Raw genomic sequence first — 6,000 nt, forward strand, 5'->3', positions numbered from 1 at the left:
TCCCCACAATCCCAAAAACAACAGTGTCACAGTTTAACATGCTTTACATTCCACTTCCTCATTTCTGTTCCCTCTCTATAATTATTTCTTTGTACCTTTTTTCCCACAAAATCATCCCACAAATTGATATGTGCATGCTTTTCAGATTGGTGCAAAAACAATGTTTCAAATTATATTTCCCTCTTAAGTTATAAACCCCTTAAAAATAAACTGTTAGTGTGTACAAAAGACTTATAAATGATTTATAAATGGTAATTTGGTCATTACATAGGTTGTAGAAACACTATAAGTCAATAATAAACTATTCTGAATGTAAGTTGTAACAGTTTTCATTCATCAATGCAGGCTCACTATTTGCAAGATCCAGTTATTGCTTACTACTAATTAATTGTGAAATGCATGAATATTCTAGGCTTTTGCCTCATTTTTCATCATGCAAAACTCAATCAAACCAACAAACATTAACATTCATAACACAACAAGAGCAAATAAACAGGATAAAGCAAATAAAATTGCAGAAAAATTGCACACCTTCAGTGTGTTGATTTTAAACGTGTGTTTTTTACATAATCTGGAATGTTTTCATTTTGTCATCACAGTTATTCAGCTCAAGTTAGGAAGCTGAATCAGTACTTCTACGTTTAATCTTTTCTTACACAAGGATCTGTACTTCTACTTCTGGAAAAACACAGTTCACGTCAGAGAGCGAAGGAGGAAGTCACCGAACGTGACTAAACATATCATGACTAAAACTTTGATGAACTACGTCGTGCACAAGCCTGAGTCTCGCTGAGTCACGTCAGCAACTCCACGGCTGTTCCACAGAGTAACTCAAACTGAACTAAAACTTTTTGACTCTTGAGAAATGCTGATGGCGGTTAAATGCTTTTTATTTACTTTTATTTTTTAATTTATCAATAAATATCTGAAGAAGCTGACAGGTATAAATGTTTCTGATGGAGGCGCAACAAGTCACTGTTGTCCCTTATATCTAATGTGTTGTAACAACCTATTAATATTCATAAAGTGTTTACAACCTATTTATAAAGCTTGTATTAGAGGAGTCTTTTTGTAAAGTGGTAAGACATACATAATGTGAAACTCTTCCCAGATATTAACCTGGCTGACCTTCACAGCCTTGGGGTATTTCCTGTTACCACAACTTCACGGCAGATAATTAATTAGTTTATGAACGATGCTCCATTTCTCAAAAAAGCAGAGTGACAAAGATCACATGACAAGTCCCCTCAGACAGATCATCATCTATTACATAGACCAGGCCCGTGTAACCCAACACCTTTCAGGGAATGCACTCAATCAGGTCTATTGTTTCTGCTCACATACAGTTCCTTCTGTGAGATAAGTCCGGCCTGGTCACGCAGATAACAACAATGCCTTAAAAGCGTGGATGAGACGGTCACTGTCAGCACCTCTGTTTGCAAGATTCCTGCCCAGATTAACACGCCAGTTCACTTCAGTCAGTTCAGCCGCGTGTTTCTTTTTTAAATACTGCAATAAAGTCATGATTCAAAACAACCAAAACTTTCCAATATTTATATGTAATTGCATTTTTATACACTCCGTGATACAAACAGAGAGAAACAAAATTAAAAAGCCATAACTACATGTTCATCCATATATATGAACACTTAAAACATAACAATATGGACACAAATAGTTATTTGTACATTGTAAAAAGGACTTAAGTGGAATCAACTAATGCTTTGTCAATATCTGTATGGAAATATGCAAATTTAATTTGTTCAAGTTAATCAAACTTAAAACTCTGAACACTTCGGAACTTATAAACATGAGTTCTTCTAACTTTAAGTCTATTTACTTGAAATGATGAGTTGAATGAATGTGCTGCACAGATTTAACAATATAAAACGCTTCCTGTGTGTCTCCAGTACATTTTAAGATACGTCATTGTTGCACATTTTCACAATAATTAAAGAACTGCAGTCCCTACGCCCTTACACTTAAAATTTAATTGATTCATTTTCATTTCATTTGCTCCAACATGAGCGGCTGCAGCTGTGAGTTCTTTGCGTGAAATGAAGAACTGACTTTTGAAACTGAGAAAATGTAAAAGGAAATCAAATTTGTTTGTGGTATTCGGCAGTGTAACCAAAGAGTTGTTAGTTTGACGTAATATCTTAAGTTTATTGAACATGTTTTGTCAAATAGGACTGAATTAATATCGAATTCATTTGACTAGAAAAGTGTCAAAATCATCACAGAATTAAGAAAAACTTGTGTTTTCAGATTCAGTCAACTTCAACTTTTAAGGCAGCCTTTATTTATGTGTAAGTTTACAGTGTCTGTACATAAACAGTATGTAACCATGTATGCATGACTGATTTGAAATAATATGGCCTCATAATTCATCCGCTTGAACCAATGTCTGATTCCCAGGATGTCAAAGGCTGACATTTTGGGTTGTAATAAAGTTTTTTTTTTCTTTTTAAGAAAATATTTAGTTGTCAATTAATAAATTATTTGCCAACTGTTCTGATAAATTGATCAATCAGTGTGAAGAGAAAATTATCTGATTCCAGGTTCTTACATGAGAATATCTTCTGGTTTCTTCAGTCCTGTATGACAGTATAATAAATATATTTGGGTTGTAGACAAAACAAGACATTTGAGGACATAATCTGAAACATTTCTCACCATTTTAAGGACAAAACAACTAATTGCTTCACAGAAACAGATTAATCGATACTGAAAAGAATTGTCAGTTTTAAGAGTTTTAAGAAAGAATGCAAATGGAAAGTTACATTATTGGACTGACTCTCCTGTAAGTCATTGTCTCTAATATCACAGCCTCCCTGACTAATAGTCTGGATATTAGTCAGGATGTAATGAGGTGAGCCGGTGCCTGTGGTGTGATTCACATAACAATTTGATGAGGGCAGCTTCTGAATAGGCAGCATAAATATTATGGCACAGAGGATGTGAGTCAGGACAGAGAGAATCCAGTTCATTGGGCCATTATTTGAGTTGAAAGGAAGGAGAGGAAGTTGGTTTGAAGATTTGTCACCAGCAGATCTCTCTGTTTTAGGAAGGGGGTGGGCTCTGCACAGCTCAGGAATGTGTTAAAAAAAAAACAAAAAAAACTGGGTGTTGGTGGGAGCATTTTCATAAAAAAGACTCACTTGTCAAACTAGTGTGTGAGGTGCAGATTAACAGTAAATACAAAATGATCTAAAACACAAATATTATTTTTATTTTCATATTTATTTCACATCATGTGTCGTGTTATGTCATCATGATTCCTGATAAAAACCTGTTGTTCAAGACCTAAATATGCTTTATGCATATCTTGAACAACAGGTTTCGTCTGCTTTCAGAAATTTCTGAGCAACAGGTAAATCAGAAACTGACTCTGTTCTCTACTTTTCTGTCGTCTGCTCTCATTAGCTCATTATTTCGCATCAAGTCTTTTGACCACATCTACATTCCTGCTAAAAGCTCGTCGGTGGCAGTTGTCCCGCTCAGACCCTCATCACCGGCGGTGGGATGCTGATATATCCATCTGCGTCTGTGAAGGGGCGCTAATCCTTGACAACTGTGCCCCTCTGGCACCAGATCCGTTGCACTGCTGGTTGTGTGATACAATGGGCTCCCCTCCTTTGTCCTTGAAATTGTTTTAATTAGCCCCACTGCGGGGGTTGGGGCTGCAAACATAAGACTGACTCAATGGGACTGACAAAATCACAGGAGCATGATACTGCAGGCTGGGAGATGACAGACACATGTTGGTGGTTAAATGGTTAAAAGTGACAGATCTGAACAGACAATAGAGTCAAATCAACCCCGGACCTTTGCTAGCATACTAGATAAATGCAGCTATGAAACAGATGTATAACTTTAGAAAATCTTAAATGCATGTGTATTTATATGCACATATCTCAATTAATCCACATGCAAAATGATTTACATATCTAATGTGCAATGCTCTGTTTACAGACACTTTTTCTCTTTTATATCGTATTTATGTAGTGTTGTTTCTACCCACATGCAAAAAAAAAAAAAAAAATACACTCCTGCCTCTGCACAAATCCTACTTTTTATGTTTAATGTTTATTATTTATAGTGTTGTATATAATGTCAGTATTATTAATATGTCAATACCAGTATAGAGCTGTATTTTATCACCTATTTTCTTATGTTATTTTATCTTAACTTAATGATCTTCCTGCTGAGCTGACATGTTCTTCTCATCCCACAACATTTGTATGTTCATTGTACCGTAGACTCTGTGTTAACCTGCAAAAAAACAATAAACCAAACTTGAAATCTCAATCAAGTATAAAGTTATGATGTTTAGAATAGCAATATGTGCCAGTATTAGCATGATAATCTAATTATCCTGAACTATAGCTGCAGCAATTAGTTGATTTAGTTGTTTTAATTAACAATTAACCATTTTAATCATTTTTCATGCAAAAATGTTGAATATTTGTTGGTTACAGCTTCTTAAATGCGAGGATTTGCTTTTCTTTGTCATGCATGACACTCTTTCACTTTTTCACAGTTTTTCTTACATTTTCTAGACTAAATGATTATTTGATTAACCGATCATTTTGGCAAATTAGTCTATAATGGAAATAGCGGTCAGTTGCAGCCTTATCCTAAACTTTAAAGGTAGAGTCAGTATCCGAGGTGTTTGTAAACGCACCAGAAAGATTGTTGATTGCTGAATCTCTTTCCCAGGATGTCAAATACCAACTTTTTTTTTGCGTTGGTAAAGCATTGAGCACAGCAAATTAAAGAAAAAATATGGAAAAACAAGCAGAGGGCAGGGTCTCTGCAGATACAACCACCACCACAAACTTGAAACAGAGTTTGTATGTTGGTTTTAAGAAAAATGTTGCATATTTAACTGATTAGGGGATGTAAATACTTCATGGAGACATTTTTAGTGTGTTTCTTATTCCAGCAGTTGAACTGTAGTTGAGCTGAACCTCCAGCGAGGAATTTCAGAGAGCAATTATGAATATTTTCTGACTGACAAACCTGATAGACATCTGACGTCAAAAACAAATGTAATAAAATGTCACTTACAAAACTCTAAAACCTGTTATGCCTGCTGTACATCATCACCGGAAAAAAAAATGAATTGTTGGTGTGAGTGTTAGTGTGTGGGTGGTGGGTGGTATGTGGTACGTGAACATGCATGCGTAGGGCTCAGTAAGCCACTGCCACATGTAGTCACTTGTCCCACCACCAAAATCTCAGCATGGACCACTTGCACCTCCCAGCAGTCAGCCGGCCCTGCCAACAAGAGGTGACAAGAAGCCAAGTCGCTGCGTGATCCAAGAGGATCATGTGGCCCCTGAAACGCCACTATAATCCAACATCCATGTCTGTTGCACAGGTCACTTTCTGTTGGAAAGTTAATTCAAGGAATCTCTATGGAATGTCAGTCGTAGCATTAACACCAAGTCTTGATACGGTGAAAGAACAGCTGTAATTTAGAGCAATGGTTGTCTGACACTAAACAGTGACTCTCTGTGTATAAAATGGAGGCAACAAAACTTTGTTTGGCCTTTTATGTAAATGCACTTATACCCCCTTCCAAATTCAGCTCTCCCAAGTCAAACACACCCATCCCCCTCGTGTTCTCCTCCTCCTCCCCCTGCCCCATGGGAGGAGGGGTGGTGGAGTGAGAGAGGGAGAGATCCCAAACCATCTGAATCCCTTTTAACTAAGTGGCCAGAGAGGAGTAAGGGCAATTATTCCACCATGATGCATTCCTCTTCAAAAGAGGATACCATCACTGTTCAACACAAGGAATGCAAGCTGTGTTATGGGCACTGAAGGCATGTCACATCCTCCTACTGCTCCTGAAAAAACTAGAGATGTGCATCAGTAACAGCAAAACAGGTGCTCACAAAGGCGTGAAGTGCTGCTTGCTTGATACATAATATGTGTGTGTGTGTGTGTGTGTGTGGGGGGGGGGGGGGGCTGCTTACGTGTAGATGCTTGTGT

This window comes from Lutjanus erythropterus, chromosome 6 (genome assembly GCF_056507025.1).
Source record: "Lutjanus erythropterus isolate fLutEry1 chromosome 6, fLutEry1.hap2, whole genome shotgun sequence".
Classification (NCBI taxonomy): domain Eukaryota; kingdom Metazoa; phylum Chordata; class Actinopteri; order Lutjaniformes; family Lutjanidae; genus Lutjanus; species Lutjanus erythropterus.